General features: G+C 40.3%; 1 long non-coding RNA gene across 1 annotated transcript in view; it reads left to right on the top strand.

Moving 5' to 3' along the window:
• LOC142097398 (uncharacterized) overlaps positions 1–16,215 on the top strand; it is a 231,765-nt gene extending 215,550 nt beyond the window's left edge. The window contains exon 3 of the long non-coding RNA XR_012678180.1: positions 16,131–16,215. This is a non-coding gene — a long non-coding RNA (uncharacterized LOC142097398). The remainder of the gene's footprint in view (positions 1–16,130) is intronic.
• The last annotated feature ends 3,637 nt before the right edge of the window (positions 16,216–19,852 follow it).

Below are 19,852 nucleotides of genomic sequence, written 5' to 3'. Positions count from 1 at the left end.
TATGAAATAGAATCTTCAAATGGAAAGCTTGTAGGACCCTACATTACCCCTTAGGCTGCAATACTAGAAAAAGGGGTTAGGGATTGCACTATTCCTTACCACATGGTTCTGCAAAGTTTTTTCTTATATATTGTACAATATACCGATAAAGTACGCAGGTATATATAGCCATATATAAATGTACATATACAGTATTATAAAATACAGTATTACAAGTCTATACACACAGGGCCTGATTTATCTTCAGATGTAAGTCCCATTGCATTCCATATTTTGCGTGGAATTGACTTGACAGAGACGGACTTTACGCCAGTGAATACAAGTGACACTGCCTGTGATTTGAAGGCAGAACAGAGAAGGGAAAGGCCGTATGCTGTAGACAATGTAGAGTAAGGAAATGTGAATGTCGAGCGCATGCACATCCGTCCAAATCAAGCTCTGGGCACCTCTGAGGTATGTGTTATGTAGCCGTGTCATTTGCACCAGCTACAGGACAAGTGTAAGTGCCAATTGATAGTGATGATGAATGCGTAGGCATGCCAGAACATGGGTTTGCAAGTAAGAGTAATTGTAAAAATGCATTCAATGTACAGTGGGCATTAAGAACATCTTTATATATGTATTTCAGTTAAAAAATAACAATAAGTATAGCATTAAGAGGTGTTAATTTATTTATTTATTTTTCCATACGTTCTGATAGAGCTTTATATTGTATATATGCATTGTGCGTATCCTACGGCGTGTTCTGTCCGTCTGCATACGACAAGTACCATATAACATAACATACTTATATCCATATTCAAATGGAAACATTTCTTAAGATCCTCTTATACCAGACGTGCGTGAAATTTCTGCCCGATTTTTAAAAACACTAATTGCGTTCACTTTGCGTTTCTTAATGAATCAGGCCAACATACAGTTATGAACCTTGTTGAGTATAAATTAGTGGTTTAAAGACCTATTTTACAGTAAGCATACAGTATAATCATAAAATGCATAGTTTAGTACAGTTGAGCTACAAGTCCCCCAGCATGCAGATGTCATAAAACACACAACACACAATACTGCACTGTAGGTCATTTATTTCAATGTGGTTTTCGCCATGTGCGCTATATGCAGAAACCCATTTGAAATAAAAGAGGGTGGCAGAGGGTTAACGGCATCTCTAGGGTGGCAGAGTTTCAAATCAAGTGTCATGATTTTTACCTATTTCCATGGGCGCCGAAGGATGGAGGCCAGGGCCATGGCTCTGATGGTGTGGGTGGATGGGACTCATGTCATCCCTGCCTATTACCACAGTATCTACAGCCCATTGCTGTCAGGAGAAGTAGCAGCACTTTTGAGTCTAGAGCTTGAAGCCTATAGGAGGTGTAACAGGTTGTATAGTGGTACTACAATGCCAATTATTATTTATTTATTATATACAGAGTTTTTCCCGTTTATGAATGGGTTTCCTGGCACAACTATTGCTCAATATGACATCTGGTACTGCATGTTAAACAATTAGTAATTATATTAATGCTTGCTACATCTGTATTATAGTCTATATAAATTAATCTGGGGCATGACCATTTCATTTCCTCCTCTGACCTCTCTCCCACCCTCCTAACCCAGGTATCTAGCTGTCTCTCTGGATGTTACAGGGCTTCCTCAAACTCAACATCTCCAAATTCGAGCTCATCATCTTTCCTCCTGCCAATGTTCTATCCCTTCCATTATCTCGCTCTTGCTGACAACATCACTCTTTCTCCAGTCACCCAAGCCCACTGCATTGGAGTCACCGTCAGCTTTACCCCTCATATCCAGTCCCTCACCAAATCCTCCAACTTCCTCCTCCATAACAGCACGAACCTCCGTCCCTTCCTCTCTGAGAAAGCAACCAAAATCCTGGTATATTGACGCATCATTTCTCGTCTCAGCTATTGTAACCTCATTATCACTGGCCTTCCTGACGCTCGTTTTTCTGACCTTCAATCCATACAGAATGCTGCGGCTAGGCTAATCTTCCTCTTCCACCGTACCTTTTCCATTTCTCCTCCTCCTTAATTGACTCCCTATCCATTTCAAAATTCAGTTCAAACTCCTTACCCTCACTTACAAAGCCCTTACCAACACTTTTCCCCCTTACATCTGTGACCGTGTCTAAAGGTACATACCTACACGGCTACTCCACTCTGCCTCTGACCTCTGCCTCAATTCACCTCTTATTACACCCTCCCATGCTCACCTCCAAAACTTCTGCCATGCTGCCCCTAATCTTTGGAACTCCCTACTCCGCCTCACTTGACTCTTCCCCAACCTTCAGTCCTTCAAACGCTCACTTAAAACTCACCTTTTCAAGCTCGCCTATCCTACCACCTCCTAACCATTCTATCGATCACCAGGGGCAAACGCAGGATTTGAGGACGGGGGGTTCCACTGCACACCACCAGTGGGCGTGACCAGCATGCATGGGGAGTGGCTATAATTTTAGACAGTGCTAGGTAGCTCTCCAACTCTTACAATCCCCCTTTAAATACACGAGCAATGATGCGTGCACTACTGTTAGGTGCATGCAGCTCCCCCTTCATGAGCAGAGCAGTGTGAAGTGGGACATACCTCCCAACTGTCCCTGTAGTCGGGCAAAGTCCTGACTGAGTGGGTCAGTCCCCAAACTTAGGACTACCCCACCAGAATCAGGACAGTTGGCAGACTGTCCTGCTCTCTCCTACCTGTTCTTCCTGCTTTCAATACTTGTTCTGCTGCACGTGTCCTAAGCTCAGTTGTGCTTGTCTGGATCCTGGAATGTTGGGTCCCTGTTTGGAAACAGAATATGTACATGAGATATAGAAATACCAGAAATGAGTGAACACAGTAGGCCTCCCTGCCTCTATGCAGTCCGATATTAAATTAAAACAACTCATGTTTTATTATTAGTGCCCCTTTCTTGTAACCAGCCCAACTATAAAATAAATTTTTTTCACCTTTAATAAAAAGACCTATTTCTCCCAAACAACCCCAACATTAATTACAATCACATTTATTAAATAAACCTGTTTCATACCAGGCATTAAATAACTTGCATTCACTTTTAAGAAATAGCAATCCTTTTTCCAAAACTCTGCCACACATTTAATTAATAGCGTCCAAACTACCCCAACATTAATAATCATCCCACCCTACATTAATAAGTCTGCACCAACCCCACTATTAAATTAAATTGCCCCACCATAAACACACAAACAAAATAACACCCATTAATTAGACCCCACCTACCTCACACACTACATTGCCACAAGCCCCCTGTGCCATCACACACACACACACACTACATTGCCACAAACCCCTTGGGCCATCACACATACACTACATTGCCACAAGCCCCCTTGTCAAAACACAGACACACATTGACATCAAAACACACACCTCTCACGTTTAGGTGTACTTCAGATGCATCCCTCCTCACTGCTCAGACAGGAAGTGAAGTGAGCACTTCCACTCTGAGGCCAATCAGGAACAGGCAACAGCCTCACAATTGGCTGCCTGTTGCTGCCACTGACCACCAATTATTTGATTGTCGTCGCCCCCCGCTCGCGGCACCAAAGCCCCAACCCACACTCACGGCACTCCCGCTCACGCCCCCCCCCCCCCTTGCTCTCGCCCCCCATTCCTCCACCAGTGCCGGGTGGGGGAAACAACTAAAAAAACAATGCCATCCAGGCCAGTCATAGAAAAGACCATTTTGGGGCGTTGCGGGGACTAGCCCAAGCTGGGGCGGAATGGCAAATACCTTCTTCCTGTAACATAAGCTGGGTCTGTGCGCCCAGGCTAATGGGGACGGACTCTAGTCTATTAGTGGCCAGCCCCAACATTGGCTTCCTGGTGGCTGGCCCCTCCCCCTGCTCTTAGTGGGTTTGCACCTCTTGAAAGACTACCTATATGAGTTGACAGCTGTGGCTCCCTCCTCATCTGGTGCACTAAGTAGGAGAACAGATCATATGAATTGAGGGTAATACTATGTGGTATGATATGAACTGGGGGCACCGCGGTGTGGCATAATATGAATTGGGGGCACTATTATTACCTACCTCCTAATATATTTTAGAGTGCTTTACATGTCAGATGTAATGGTGGTTTTTGCCACTACACGCTTCTGCCGAAGTGGGGGTAGCCTTGTGCTTTTACACGCTCAAGTCTCTATCACTGTTGACTATGAAGGGGGCCCCAAGACGTTACTGTACCGGGGTCTAACATTTATGCCTGTGAGTCAAGGGGGCAGATGTCTCTAGGTAAATAATCTAATTATCTAATCTCAATTGCTGTAGTAAAAAAATATTGCTGGTTACTGTAATGTGGGGATAATACTGTTTTTTGTAATGTTATGGGTATTCATGATCGCCGTAATGTGGGAGTTTTGCTGTTAAGTGTAGGGGTATTGCTGATTGCAATTATGTGTGAAATGTGGGGGATATTGCTGTAATGTGTTGGTGGTACAGCAGAATGCTGTAATGTGGGGGAGGGGGTTGCTGTAGTGTGGGAGTATCGCTGTAATGTGCGGGGTTATTTATGATCGCTGAAATGTGTGTCTGTGTGGGGGGGTATTCATGATTGCTGTAATGCGGGAGTTTTGTTATTAAGTGTAGAGGTATTGCTGATTGCTGTAATTTTGGGGGTATTCATGATTGCTGTAAGTTGGGAGTTTTGCTGTTAAGTGTAGGGGTATTGCTGATTACTGTAATGTTGGTGGGTGTTGATGTAGTATGAGTGTGTGTGGTAAAGGGGATTATATATTGATGTAGGGCAGCACAGGGACTTAGTGGTTAGCATTTCTGCATCACAGCACTAAGTTTGATTCCTAACCAAGCCTTTATCTGTGTGGAGTTTGTATGTGGGTTTCCTCCGGATGCTCTGGTTTCCTCCTACACTCCAAAAGCATACTAGTAGGTCTGGCTGCTAATAAATTGACATTGTGTGTGTGTGTTCGTATATGTTAAGGAATTTAGACTCTAAGCCCCAATGGGGCAAGGACTGATGTGAGTGAGTTCTCTGTACAGCGCTGCGGAATTAGTGGCACTATATAAATAGCTGCTGATGATGATGATGATGTAATTTGGGTACTAATAATATATTTATATTGTCATGGTATTTATTGATGTAATGGGTGTGCTGACAATGTATTGTTGGGGGTCATTAGGAGAAATAGGCCTATTTGTTAAATGTAAATGCTATTGATTTAATGTTGGAGACGATTGGGAGGCTTAGAGTGTTTAGTAGTTGTGCAGCTTTCCAGGAGGTGAACAGTATCTATCCCTTTTCCAAACAAGGCTCCAGCCTTCCAGGATTTGGCCAAGCAGTAACTGTGCTTAAGAAATCGACACGGTAGTGTAAACTGATAGAACAGATAGATGAGAAACTGTCTTGATTATGGTGGGACTGTCTCACGCACTCATTCATGAGGGATGTGTGAGGGAAGGAGGGAGGTTAATATAATGTGGGGGGTACACTATTATTGGTTGCAGGGAAATAGGTCTATTTATTAAATTTGTATTATATTAATTTAATATCAGAGCTGGTTGGAAGTAAATAAGTCTATTTTATCAAATGTGAATGCTATTATTTACATGTTGGGGCTGGAGGGATGCCTAATTATAAAATGTGGTTGCAATTGATTTAATGCCGAGGCTGGTTGGATTTTTTTAAATTTTATGAAGTCATTTTTTCCAAATAGGGCCCCCAAAATACCAGGATCCAAATAAGCAGCAACGAATCTTAAGACACCAGCGGCCACAGGTAGTGAAGGTGACAAGAACAGGTAGGAGCGAGCAGGACAGTCTGCCAACTGTCCTGAATTTGGTTGGGCAGTCTCACTTAGTCAGGGTTTGGTCAAACTGCAAGGACAGTTGGGAGGTATGTTCTACTTCCCAATGCTTGTGAAGGCAGAGCTGTGTGCACCTAATAGTAGTGCACACAAAATATTGCCTGTGCATTTGTCTAAAATGTATCTAAAATGATAACCATTCTACGTCATAGGGGCACTCCTGTCTTAAGTGCCCCAGGTCCCCCATAGCCTTAATACAGCTCTGGGACTGGGTGTCAGATTGACACTCAGTGCTCTGCTCAGGTCCTTTTGCTGGAAAAAGCATATTTTTTTTAAAGCAAAAGGGCTTTTTGCATTTTTATAAATCAGCCCCTGTGTTCAGTACTGTAATTGAACTTTATTATATAATCTATGTTGTAATATGATATAAATATATACCACATTATAATCAGCTAGGTATGTAAAAAAAAATGTGCTGTAGGGGGAAGGAACATATAAAATAAAATGCAATATAAAGGGAGGTTGTTTTTGTTGCATTATTTATTTTCATTATTTAAAATTTATCATTTAAAATGATAACGTACCACTGGGTTAATTAACACTAAAATCATTTGTTTGTCCATAAATACACAATATGGACAACAGTATTTGAATGCTTTACCATTATACCAATAGGGATTGTAATGACATTGTATTCAAATACATATACTTAATATAGAGTTGGTCCCCTTCTTGCAGCGATAACAGCTTCTACTCTTTGTGGAAGGCTTTCCACACGATGTTGGAGTGTTTATGTGGGAATTTGTGCCCATTCATTCTGTAGAGCATTTATGAGGTCAGTGACTGATGTTGGACGAGAAGGCCTTGCTAGCAATCTCCATTCCTGTTTATCCCAAAGGTGTTCGATGGGGTTGAGGTCAGGGCTCTGTGCGGGCCAGTCAAGTCTTCCACACCAAACTCATCAAACTAGGTCTTTGTAGTCCTTGCTTTGTGCACTGGGGCACAGTCATGATGCAATAGAAAAGGGCCTTCCCCAAACTGTTGCCACAAAGCTGGAAGCATAGCATTGTCAAAAATGACTTGGTATGTTGAAGCATTAAGATTATCTCTTCACTGGAGATAAGGGGTCTAGCCCAAACCCTGAAAAACAGCTCAATACCATTATTCCTCCTCCACCAAACGTAATAGTTGGCAAATTGCAGTCAGGCAGGTTCTCCCGGCAGCCACCAAACCGAAACTCGCCCATCTGACTGCCAAACAGAGAAGCGTGATTCATCACTCCACAAAAATCTCACTGTCACAATTGTAAATGATGTGAATCCCAGTGGGCGACATTTTCAGCAACCGGAATTTACATTAGCGGTCCTGGACATGTATTCTGTGTGTGTTCTCATAAGTCTATATATTTGTTATGTTGGGTTTATAGGAATAGGTATTTTTTTGTCTAAATATGTGGTGTCGTTATTAGCAGCGTCATTATAAAGGCTACCACCGGGTACTCATAGGGGACTATTTCATATTGCTTGAATATTAATACAAATTTTAACTTTTGAACAACAATTTCTATTAAAAAAAATATATATATTTTTCTATCTATGGGCCTAAGTCATTTAGGAGAGCAAAGCAAAAAAAGTAGTAACTTTGCATCTGGGCAAAACCATGTTGCATTGGAGGATGAGGTAAATTTAAAATGTGAAGACAGATTTATAATTGCTGTCAGTGTAAACATCTCTTAGTGAATGCATAGCCTGATAATAAACTGTCGGTGTAAACATCTCTTAGTGAATGCATAGCCTGATAATAAACTGTCGGTGTAAAGATCTCTTAGCGAGTGAATTGTCTGATAATAAACTGTCAGTGTAAACATCTCTTAGTGAATGCATAGCCTGATAATAAACTGTCGGTGTAAACATCTCTTAGTGAGTGCATAGCCTGATAATAAACTGTCGGTGTAAACATCTCTTATACCACTTTCATACTGCTGCCCCGGCAATATCCCGGGTTGTTAACCCGGGATATTGCCGGGGCATAGGGCAGTATAGATAAGAAGATTCCCGGGTCGGGCGGGTTCATACTGCACCTGCCCGACCCGGGTTTTAGAAAAAAAAAGTGTAAAAAAAGATTTTAATTAAAAAAAAATACATAACAAATGTTTACTTAACTTATTTTCAGCCAGCGGTGTCTCCGGTGCGTTGCCGGCTGTCAGGGGGACCTCTGGGTACTAAAATGACGTCATTTCTAATGGACTAGAAATTACGTCATTTTAGTACCCAGAGGTCCCCCTGACAGCCGGCAACGCACCGGAGACACCGCTGGCTGAAAATAAGTTAAGTAAACATTTGTTATGTATTTTTTATTAATTAAAAACTTTTTTTTTTACTTCCACATTTTTTTTTTTTTACAGTATGAATGGTGAGACCCGGGAATTACACGGGTTGCACCATTCATACTGCAGGCGAGCGGGGTCCAACCCGGGAATTACCCCTCGCAAAATCCCGGGTCTAAGTCCCGGGATTTTAGACCTGGGATTTTGTGGTTGGACTATTCATACTGCACCAAGACCCGGGTTTTAAACTGTCGGTGTAAACATCTCTTAGTGAATGCATAGCCTGATAATAAACTGTTGTGTAAAGATCTCTTAGTTAAAGCATTGCCTGTTAATAAACTGTTGGTGTATATATCTATTAGTGTTTGCATTGCCTGATAATACACAGTAGGTGTATATATCTATTAGTGAATGCATTGCCTGATAATACACTGTAGGTGAGGTTTGGTTATTGCTAGTAAAGAGAGTGTAAAGAACTACCGCTTTATACTGAATATTTTTCCCTGTTCATCTCCCCCAGCACCCCTCAACCATCCATTTCTCTTGCATATCTTTGCATAAGCATACAGCACTCTAGTTATATCACTGTAGCATGATAATTATAACTAGAGAGCATTGATCTATACATTCTCCCCTGGTTAACATAAGTAATTAATGCTTAATGGGGGCGGAATACAGAAACGGGTTTACAAGTAAGGAAAAAATTAATGGTGTAGGGGGTACACAGTGCCAATGTGGAGACATAACGTGAGTGAATATAGATCCTGTGAATGATGAGGAATGTTGGTGAGAGGCGCTGTGGCTGGACGACCTCCTTTGAGAGAGAAGTTTTACAAGAAAGAGAGGAAGTAATGAGAGACTAATGACCTGCAAGATAATGGAAATGGGTATAAGAGGGTCTTAGAAAAGTAAGGGTTGACTAAAAGGATAATTATATATATTCAGATAAAAACACTAAACACGCACTAAAAGCGAACTTTTCACATTATATATACAGTTAGATATGTTCTTTGTCCTTAAAAGGCTTATCATGTATTAGATAAAATACACGCAAGCTAAAAGCTACATTTAGACCATGTAATAGCTCCTTTTTCTTCCACTATGAATAATTAGAAGGTTGACCTTAGCACATATGAACATTTTACCTAAACAGTTGGCTGGTCAAATTGTATATCATGTTTTGGTATCACATACATTAACATGTGCTCAGATTAATATTGTGCACAAGAACAAATATAAGAAATAAATGTATAACTCAGGCTAGAAAATAATCATTTGTCTGGGTAGACTTGGACACAGGGCTGGTCTGTTACACTACTTGGCCAACAGTATATTACTTTAAAAACATCAAATAGTTTTCCTAATGCACTCTATAACGGCGTAATAAAAGGATTTACAGCTATATTTAAATCATCATTGTTACATGAATTTACAAATATTGACAATAATGTAATTCATATTTCAGATGACTTTAATCAGAGGGAATAGCCAGTGTATGAAGGGATATACATCACACACTGTATGATACACCTATGTACTATACTAATAATAACATACATGGTTATTACTTTTTACTGTTGCATTGCTAAACATACATAAATTGTCTTCTCTCCACCTCATTAATTCTCTTTTAAAACATGACAGAATAGGGATTAAATAATGTGGTTTTAAGGGGGTGTAGAGGTTTCTCTTATTGCGCTATGTACCCCCGCTTCTACCATGCTGGCACTGTATTTGGAATCACTACAAAGTAACCCCCATATCTTCCTGTATAGCAATATCAAATAATATATAATATATATAATACACATATGAAAATTATCTTCATGCTTGCCAATAACTGTATCAATTTATTGTAGGACTAAAGGAGACAGTTATTTGCACTCAGACAGAAAACAAAATTATACTAAGAATAAATTGTGACTTAACAGTGAAGTCCAAAATTGGGCCTCCTGTCTTATTTCTTATGCCCTCTGGAGACTTTTCTTTTCCCACCCAGATGGCACAAGCATTTACATGGTGTCTGATATCATTATATGTCTTTTGCCCAGTGCAATATCCTGCACTAAAGCTAAAGTTAAAAGTCAGTAAAAAATAATAGACGTTTGCTAAGCAAGTAAGCTTTTCTGTTTTGGCACAGAATAAGTCGACAAACATGCCAGTACCTTATCACTTTGTTGTAAATCAAATTCATAAATTGCCAGCCATGATTATTGAGCATATTCCTCACCTTATGTTGGTTAATGGCTATAGCTACAAGCATCCCAGCACTGGTGATTGATTGTCTAGTATATAGTACAGTTCCAATGGTGAAATATACAGTATGACTGTCAAATGTGTAAAGCACTCATTGTACACTAGCAATTATTTGCCACATCATAGTCTAGTATATTGTACAACTGCCCTGCTTAGTAATGGATAATGGGATTGGAAAGTAGTGTAATAGTAGATGAAACCTGAAAGCTAAATGACTGTAGTGTCACAGGTACTTCCCTTAAAAACTCTGGCAATCAATCAAATGTTGCAGAGAGGAAGCCCCTCTGGTGCTATAGCCAGATTCTGGAACAGTCGCTGGGGAGGAGACATGAGAGAGAACAACAGCTCAAGACAGATGAAAGCATATAACAGCCGTGGCCAGACTCCCTGGACTAAGTGTCTAGTTGCTGTAACACCTATTGCTATGCCTGTGCTTGGCAATATATAATGTAATTCTCCCTTTCTTATATGGTATTTTGTTACCAATTCAAAATTACTTTGTAACATCATGTTACTTGCTTAATACTACTATGGGGCTGCATTATATATTTTTACTTTTAACATAACATTTCCAACATAATTGTTAACTGTTGCCAGTGCAACGTTGTATTTATAAATGCCAACCTGGTTCCCAGCAGTCTGCTGTCTTTTTATCCTTCCAGCTCAGACAGTGCAGTCTGTATTCCAGTTCCGTCATCCAGCATTGTAACATAGTTTGTCCCAGAGAAAACTTACTCCTTTTTTTGCCTTACTTTCCTTAATGAATCAGGTCCTTGAAGTTTATTGAGAGTCTTGTGGACAAGCACAGGATTTTAAATATGCATATTTTGCCAAAATATGCATATGCTATGTACAATATACATACTCTGCAAATAATACATTGAGTATACATAGAGAACATTATCTCATAAATGCTTAATTGGGTGCAGATCAGGTGACTGAGAAACCAATGACATATGAATAACAATAGAGTCATGCTCATCAAACCATTGGGCATCTGTGAATGCTGGCATTGACATCGTAGAAGACAACCATCATGTCAGGAAAGTAATGCTGAAACCTGGGGTAAAGATAATCACTCAGTGCCATTAAGTCCTTTCTAAGAGATTGCCTGCACCCAAACCATAGTAGGAAAATATGCCCCACAACATTACGAAACCATCAGAACCCTTAACTGTTGAAATTAAGCACTCAAAACTGTAGAGTCTTTCGGTTGGATATACACTCGTCCACTTTTTGAGAATATGGTGAACATGATTCCTCTGACCATGTCACCTTTCTCTACTGCTTAGTAGTCTATTGTCTGTGTTCTTTGCACCACTGAGCTCACAAATGTGTATTGCCAAGTGTGATGATTGGTTAATGCATATCAACCTGACTATGATTTTCTGCCCTGTGGCATTCTATCAGACTGTTTTAGCTTAAACTTGTTGCTTACATCACAGGTTGAAATCTGCAGTCAAACAATTTGAAGTTGGTCATCTGTTTTGTCTTGCACCTGGAATTAATACACAGTTATCTCAATCCTGGATTATATGCTTCCTCCCACTGTTGTCCTTTGCTAATGATATTTTTTGCTCAGATTTCATTCCATCACCTTAGACACATTTGCAAGAGAAACATTAACAGGTTGAGCTGCCTTTGTCATTGAAACTCCACCAGATGGGCTTCAACAATCATTACCTCTTACAAAGTCAATGAGATCTCCTCTTGTAACCATGCTAGTCCTAACTAGCATTTATATACATGACCCTGACCATACTGACATGTTATTGTTATTGGCATATTGGGGTGTTATACTATGTGTCATACCTGTGTGGAAGCCAATGCTTTCAATATGCTTGGTGTCCCTCCTCTACCCAAACACAAAAGGTGTATCTTTTTTCAGTATCTGTGAATTTATGTGAGAAACAAATATATTTCAGCTGTACTTCGTAAAGTAGTCTTAGGGGGACTTTATAAAAGTTTGATTTGATCAGTTCGCTGACTAGAAAGCCATGATTTTCAAATGTGACTCACTGGGAAATACACTGAAAAACACAGCAAACAATAGAGGTGCCTCTTGCAGAAGAAATGACTAGAGATGGGCGGGCTCAGCTTCCCCGAGATCCGAATTCATCCGAATTTAGCCTATCCGAGTACCGAGCCGAGCACGCTGCCGCCCATTCGGAATCGAAATCGAGGCAAAATGTCATCGTGATGTAATCGTATTTCTGAGTTCGGTTCTCGCGAGATTTGAAAAGCATAAATACCAACCACCACAGCAATCCATCGCCATTTGACAGAGGGAGAGAGCAGGGTTAGGTCACACGGGCTATATCAGCGCAGGGACAGAGCAGTAATTGGACACATTATTTTTTCTATTCAATATAATTCTAATCTTAATACCAATTGTTACAGTAGTAAGAGGAGGATAGAGGAGGGTTCTTTTTCAATTTCTGGCACTCCAAGTGCTTTTGTGGTGTCCCTTTATGCCCCATTTTTTTGCATTAATTTTTCTGGCTGTCAAAAGTTATATTTGTCAGCAGTATAAAAAAAAAAATATTTAGCACTCCAAGTGCTTTTGGGGTGTTCCCCATTATTTTGCAGTAATTTTCCTGGCTGTCAAAAGTCATATTTGTCAGCAGTATGAAAAACAATTTTTAGCACTACAAGTGCTTTTGGGGTGTCCCATATTCCTCAGTGTTTTACTGTAATTTTTCTGGCTGTCAAAAGTAATATTTCTCAGCAGTATAAAAAACAATTTTTAGCACTCCAAGTGCTTTTGGGGTGTCCCATATTCCCCAGTGTTTTACTGTCATTTTTCTGGCTGTCAAAGGTAATATTTCTCAGCAGTATAAAAAAAACATTTTTTAGCACTCCAAGTGCTTTTGGGGTGTTCCCTATTCTTTTGCAGTAATTTTTCAGGCTCTCAAAAGTAATATTTCTCAGCAGTATAAAAAACAATTTTTCGCACTCCAAGTGCTTTTGGGTGTCCCATATTCCCCAGTGTTTTACTGTAATTTTTCTGGCTGTCAAAAGTCATATTTGTCAGCAGTATCTAAAACAATTTGTAACACTAAAAGTGCTTTGACCTTATTATAATGGATTCAAAGCAGTCCACATATGAGCAGAATCAGCAACCAGGTTCTGTCACCAGTTCTGACGGCAGTGTTTCCAGTACGTCATCTGGGAAAGGAGATGTCAAACTACATAGTCTTTTGAAATCAGGCAAAAAAACACACACCCAAAATTTTTTTACCGTGTTGAAGCGAAAAAGAAGTGTAACTGAGGAAAAGTTAAGTGCCGATAAAAAAAATATTGCCAACATGCCATCCTACACACGCAGTAGCAAAGAAAGAATGAGGCCTTCGCCTTTCTCTGTTAGTGGCAGATCTAAAAATGTTACAGAGCCTTCTTCTTCTACGGTCACTCGTGAGCAATTAAGACCAAGTAATTTGGAGTCTAAAAGTGGTGCACTACTACTGTTACGCGTCAAAGCCGAGCTGCAAGAAAACAGTAAGGCATTAGAGGATAATGTATGCTCAGAATCAGAAATGACACTGATCCCTGTGGAGAGTCCATCCACCAGTGGTATGTCTAATCGTGAGCATTGTGATAATGTACCCATAAAGAAGGTTCCTTTCAGCAGTTCTGCTGAAGTGTGCCTGAACAGCCCGAGTTTAGCCGGTGATACACCAAGTGAGGATGACACTTTGGAATTAGAAATGGATGAGGGGGAGATTTGAGTAGCCGACGAGGGCGCTGATGAGGATGCGGTTGATTGTGTAAGTCCTGCGCCAGTGGCAGCAGGGTGGCACCAGTGGCAGCAGTTCTGGCACGTGAGGTTCTGGCACCAATTTGCACTTTCCAAACACAAGCAGAGATGACGCAGGTGGCAGACCACAATAGTTTGACATCTGGGCTGGTTTGAAGGATTTGACAAAAAAATGTGTGACCTTGCTCATAACTCATAACTGCAACCAACCCTACTATTAACATGCAAAGGATGGTGGAGGGCCTAGCAGGGATTAAACTGTATTTTTCCTAATTTGCACTAATACGGTTTGGGTGTAATATACACCCCAAGTCGAGTGCTCAATTGCTAAGAGTCATTGATGAAGAGGAAGACAAGCAGGCTTGTCTGTAGAATTTGCAGGCAAATTATACTGCGTTCTATAGGTAACACCCAAAGAGAAGAGCTCCATTGCTAATTGTAATTGCTGAAATATAAATGCTAGGGCTGGCAGGCTTGGTATAAATCTGCAGTCACATTCTATGGTGTTATATAGGTAACACACAAAGAGAAGAGCTCCATTGCTAATTGTAATTGCTGAAATAGAAATAATAGGGCTGACACTCTGCAGTTACATTTTATTGTACCATAGCTCACTCAGAAACAGGAGAGGTGGCAGGGTTCAGTGCTAATCTTCCTCAAACAATACTAATTCATCCCACCATCTGTGTACTATGATGTAATTGCCGATAATGTTCTTCGAATTGGAATTAGTGGTTCATTTTAGGGCAGAGCTGTCACGATTTTTAGCCAACTCTTTTACAGCAGAGCAAATGTCTAAATGTTGTGCGGAATCATCTGCATCACCACTGGGTGTCTTGGGAAAGCATTTTTTTGTACAACAAGCAGTTGCCAGAGAAACTGAAGGAGAAGACGTCTAAACAAGATGTCGACAGGTCTTGGATCCCTGCGAAGCAAATTAAGTATTTCGTCTACAATTACAATACAGTTACCACATTTACTTTGTTTTATGTCACACGTTAAATTTCTGTAGCTCCTTGTCAAAATGTATTATTAAGGCAAACACTTTACTCAAGCTAACCGTGTCTGCACTCTCTTCACAGGTGACTACTTCGCTGGACTAAAGTACATTCCCCTCAAATGCTAGTCTTCTTGCAGCTGCTGCATTCTCCTACATGCTGTTGCAGAAAACAGAAATTGGCCCTAAATTTTTCCGGACACAAACAGCATCTCCTGCATGTCATTTTTTAAAAGTTCTGTAACACCAAGTTGATTGTGTGTGCAAAACAGGAAATGTGATGGAATTCAACCCCACTGTAATGCTTGAACAATATTGCGGACGTCATCAGAAATGACATATCCTCAGGAGAGTCCAAGCAGGATTAGCCATCTTTCAATGACATCCCTTAGTTTTTGGAACAGATTGTCAGCTGTATGCCTCTTAGTGAAGCTGATGATACACAGATTAGTACTTCTGAAAAATGTGACGTACTTGGGTACATGCTGCTGCTGTCCCTGCTGCTGAAGGCGAATGACCAACCCAGTGGGCTGTCACAGTCATATAATTTATCCTTTGCCCAGTTACGCTTTCCCACATATCTGTCGTTAAGTGTACAGTGGGTAGAATGGCATTTTTGTAGCCCAATGATTACATTTTTAAGAACTTTCTGGTAGAGGTGAGGAATAGCTTTTCTAGTAAAATGGTGTCATCATAGAATTTGGTAATAGGGACAGAACACCTTAAGTAACTGTAATGGACATTGGACGCAGATCTAATACTAGCATAGTCCTTATGGCGTCTGTGATCCGCTTTGCGACTGGGTGACAGATTTCAAACTTGCTTCCTCTTGCAAAGGATTGTTTAACTGTAAATTATTGGTTCCGGTGATATTGATGTTGAAGGTGTTGGGGGGTAGATTGCAGGTGCTGGGATCTAGATGAGAGAAGGGAGGCAGATGATACTGGACTGCTTGTTGTTATTTTTTTTTAACCTAAGTTTCTGATTTTCCCAACAGCTTTCCAAGAACTCGCTGAAAAATGACGTAACATGGATGAGGATCCCAGATTGTTAAGGTCCCTACCTCTACTGAGTGTGGCTTTAAAAACACTACAAATGGCTAGACAACTGTTGTCAGGATTTGTGTAAAATAATTTCACACTTAAGAGGTGGATTTTTGGTCTTATGCCTAGGCATGACAATGGCCTTTTTCTTATAACTGGCAATAACTGCAGCAATTTTTCATTGAAAGTGTATGAAAATCATATTGTGACCTAGGAGGTGGTCAAAATTAAATGGAAATGACTGGAAATTAGTGTTAGTGAGGTTAATAATTATGTAGGTACAAAATAATACCTAAATTATGTTATTTTAGGCCCAAAAAATAAAATTTTTGTAACAAATTGCAAAACAAAACCAAACAAAACCAAAACACACAATTGCGGTTAGGCAAAACCAAAACCAAAACACGACGGTAATCCTGATCCAAAACCAAAACCAAAACCAAAGTCAGTGAGCATCTCTAGAAATGACTGAAATCGCCTACCTGCAGCCTATAAGCAATTCTCTAAAAACCTACCCAAAACCCCTTGCAATTCAAGATCCCTAACTGAGGAGAAGAGGCACAAAAGGGGGGATGAGCCTATCACCAAATGCAGGGTCCGCGGGCGTCCCTCACTGCGCATGTTTTTAGAGGTCGCTGCCTGAGCAGGAGGTCATGCAGATATTCCGCCTGAATCACACTAACCTCCTGAACCTTTGTGCAATGGTAAGAGCTGATATAGAGCCGTTCAAATCAAGGACCTATGCAGCACCTGGGCTGCAAACATGGATCCAGGCTCTTTCCAGCCTGTGAGTTGAAAAGTGTTAGTGATTATACAGCTGATATTTTCCAGCCACTTAAGCCAAGCGTTAAGTGCCCTTAAAAAATGTAGGAGTACATATATCTCCTTCCCCCAACCAGGGGTTAGAGTGGCATGACCTGAAGTTATCCTTTTTAGGGTCTTAGGGCTACTTAATGTCCTGGCTCCTTAGGTCTTTGCCACAGTCTCCACCCACCACCTCTGCCTGCAGGGATCCCCCTATCACTACCTCCTCTTCAGTCTCCCTGTGTACCTCCACTCCTGCCACTCGTCATGCTCAGATAAAACACAGACCAAAAAGAGACACTTACAGGCACAAAACACTCAAACACAAATAAAACACTGAACAATAAAAGGAAAAAGACAAAGATAAATATGTTTCATACAGACAAAAAAATCACAAGACAGTAAAAAGACAGAAGACACAGCACTCAGAAATCAATGTAAACTCACCAAATCACCAATCCAACAACAACCAACAACCTAATGCCTCTCTCCACTCCTGCAACCCTCTCAACCGAGCATAGGCATTAGGTAGATTTATATAGTGCTGGTGAGGCCGAAATCCCATGATTTCAGTGTTTTGAAATCAGCCAATAAGCATCCAGCATTAATTACAAATTGCTGCATTTCCATAAAGTCGCTGGTGGGTTTCAGTGTTTAGGAGTCATTGTAATTGGCACAATTCACTGTCCTTCGCCACAAATCGCTTCTGATGCACAGGATCATAAATCTGTCGGATTTGAGGCCAAAATCAACAACGATTTACGGCGTGATAAGGAGATTGCAAACACGCTGGAAAAAGCAGACTTTGATAAATTTCCCCCTTAGTGACTTGAATGGGAATGACTTTCTGGTAAATATGGTAGCATCCATTCAACATGGCTTCCTAAAGAAACAGAAATTTTCTGACATGAAACAATAGTGATTTCATTGAAATTCTGTGATTGTTCTTTTGACATTTTTAAATATACATTTTGCAACATTTTTATATTGATATTTTAGGTTTAGCTGACATTTAAAGCTTGTGCAAATATATACTGTGCAATTTTACATTTGCACTTACTCTTTGTATTGTTTTAATACACATTAGGGTTAGAAGCAGAACAACTCTTTAATGACATAAATGGTGAGAATTGTAAAACTAATTTATAGATGAATGTGGTGCCAAGTTAGAATGCATTAACAAGGTAGTACTGTGGGGTCTCTCTAGGTAAGATAATATATTGCTTTCATTAAAAAGCAATCTGCATGGACCATATCCACTAACACTGGGAACGTTGCAGCTGTCACCTTTATCAAGGGAATAAGAGCAAACCACTACATTTTAATCACTGGACTTTGTCAGGAACAAAAAACAGCCTGCTCCCCACTAATCAACAGACATGTATTCTGATAAAGAGAGTGAATTGGAAAAAGACAGTTACTGCATGTACCACAATGCGTTCCCCTGAAATGAACAGGACAGAGCAATTGCACCAAATGAAGCTACTAAATGATGTACAATGGGACATAGAACTCTATAAACATCAATGTACAATGGAAGCTCAATCACAGCAAATATTATATGTAGTCATGTTCTCCTTGATGATGCATACACTACTGCAGGAAATCTTGTAAATTTTTGAGGGAAAAACTGTACAGATGTGCAATAGTGAAAATAAAATAATCTTATTTTCTTTAAAATCTGAAATACAAATGTAAAGCAAAATGGGGGAAAAAAAATTGGCTTTTTTATTTATTTGTTTGTAAAATATATTTTATGGCATGTGCTTGTCTATGCTTTTCATTTTAAAGCTGTTTAAGAACTTCTTATTTTTATATGACATTTTCTGTACTAAATATTCAAGATCTTTACATTATAAGCATAAGTATGACTTTTATGAGTGACTTATTTCTATGATGCTGTTGTCTGAGCAGAGCACATCATATATCAAATTAAAGGTCTTGGTCTGTCGTTTCAGAGTTATTTCGCGAAACGTCTGCCCGCCATTTACAACTATGGATTACTATTGTCCTCTGGAAATTGTGACAGTTGGCAATACACCTGTGCACCTGCTGGTTGCACTGGAAACTGTGACAGTTAGTGAGTTCTCTCTGTGCACTTGCTGGGTGACCTGGAACATGTGACCTGCTGGGTGATCTTGAAACTGTGACAGTTATTTGCAGCCCTGCTGGGTGACCTGGAACATGTGACCTGCTGGTGGTCTGGAAACTGTGACAGTTATTTGCAGCCACATATCAACACATCTTGCCGGAACCTCAATCATGGACTGCTGTGTTATTTCATTATTCACTTATCCTCGCTTTGTTTACAACAGACATGCCATGAAGCTGTTCTAGAGGACGTCGATGTGGTGGAACCCTTACAGGTCACTCTTAGTGTGCAAAACAAAGATCTTACAGTCAATAAAATAATCGTCACAATCAACATATAAGAAAAACAACTGATACACCACTTGAATTGGACATGACGTATTTGCCACAATACTACGCTTTGGGTCCTATGAACCTGCAATGTGTGAACTGTGGAGCCCTACCCTTTTTGTTAGCGAAAATTAACGGCCATTTTTCAGGCTGCAATGGAAAGGTTTTGTTGCTCGATGTGGTTGTTCCACCATATTTATCAGAACTGTGTATGGCAAATACCCTCAAATTACGTACTCATTATCTCTATAATATCCTTGGAACAAGCTCCCCCGCTCCATCAGAACTTCCCCTAATCTGTCCTCTTTCAAACGAACATTAAAAACCCACCTTTTCCTAAAAGCCTTCCAGTCTCATGCCTAAACTCCCACTGGTCGGCTTCCTATCTTTCTCATCCCTTCTTCCCTTCTCCCCCTTCCTCGACTCCGTCTCATCCATGTGTCTGTCTGTC

This window comes from Mixophyes fleayi, chromosome 1, assembly GCF_038048845.1.
Source record: "Mixophyes fleayi isolate aMixFle1 chromosome 1, aMixFle1.hap1, whole genome shotgun sequence".
NCBI lineage: Eukaryota > Metazoa > Chordata > Amphibia > Anura > Limnodynastidae > Mixophyes > Mixophyes fleayi.
Note: the sequence above shows the minus strand (reverse complement) of the source record. Positions and strands in the feature narration are given on the sequence as shown.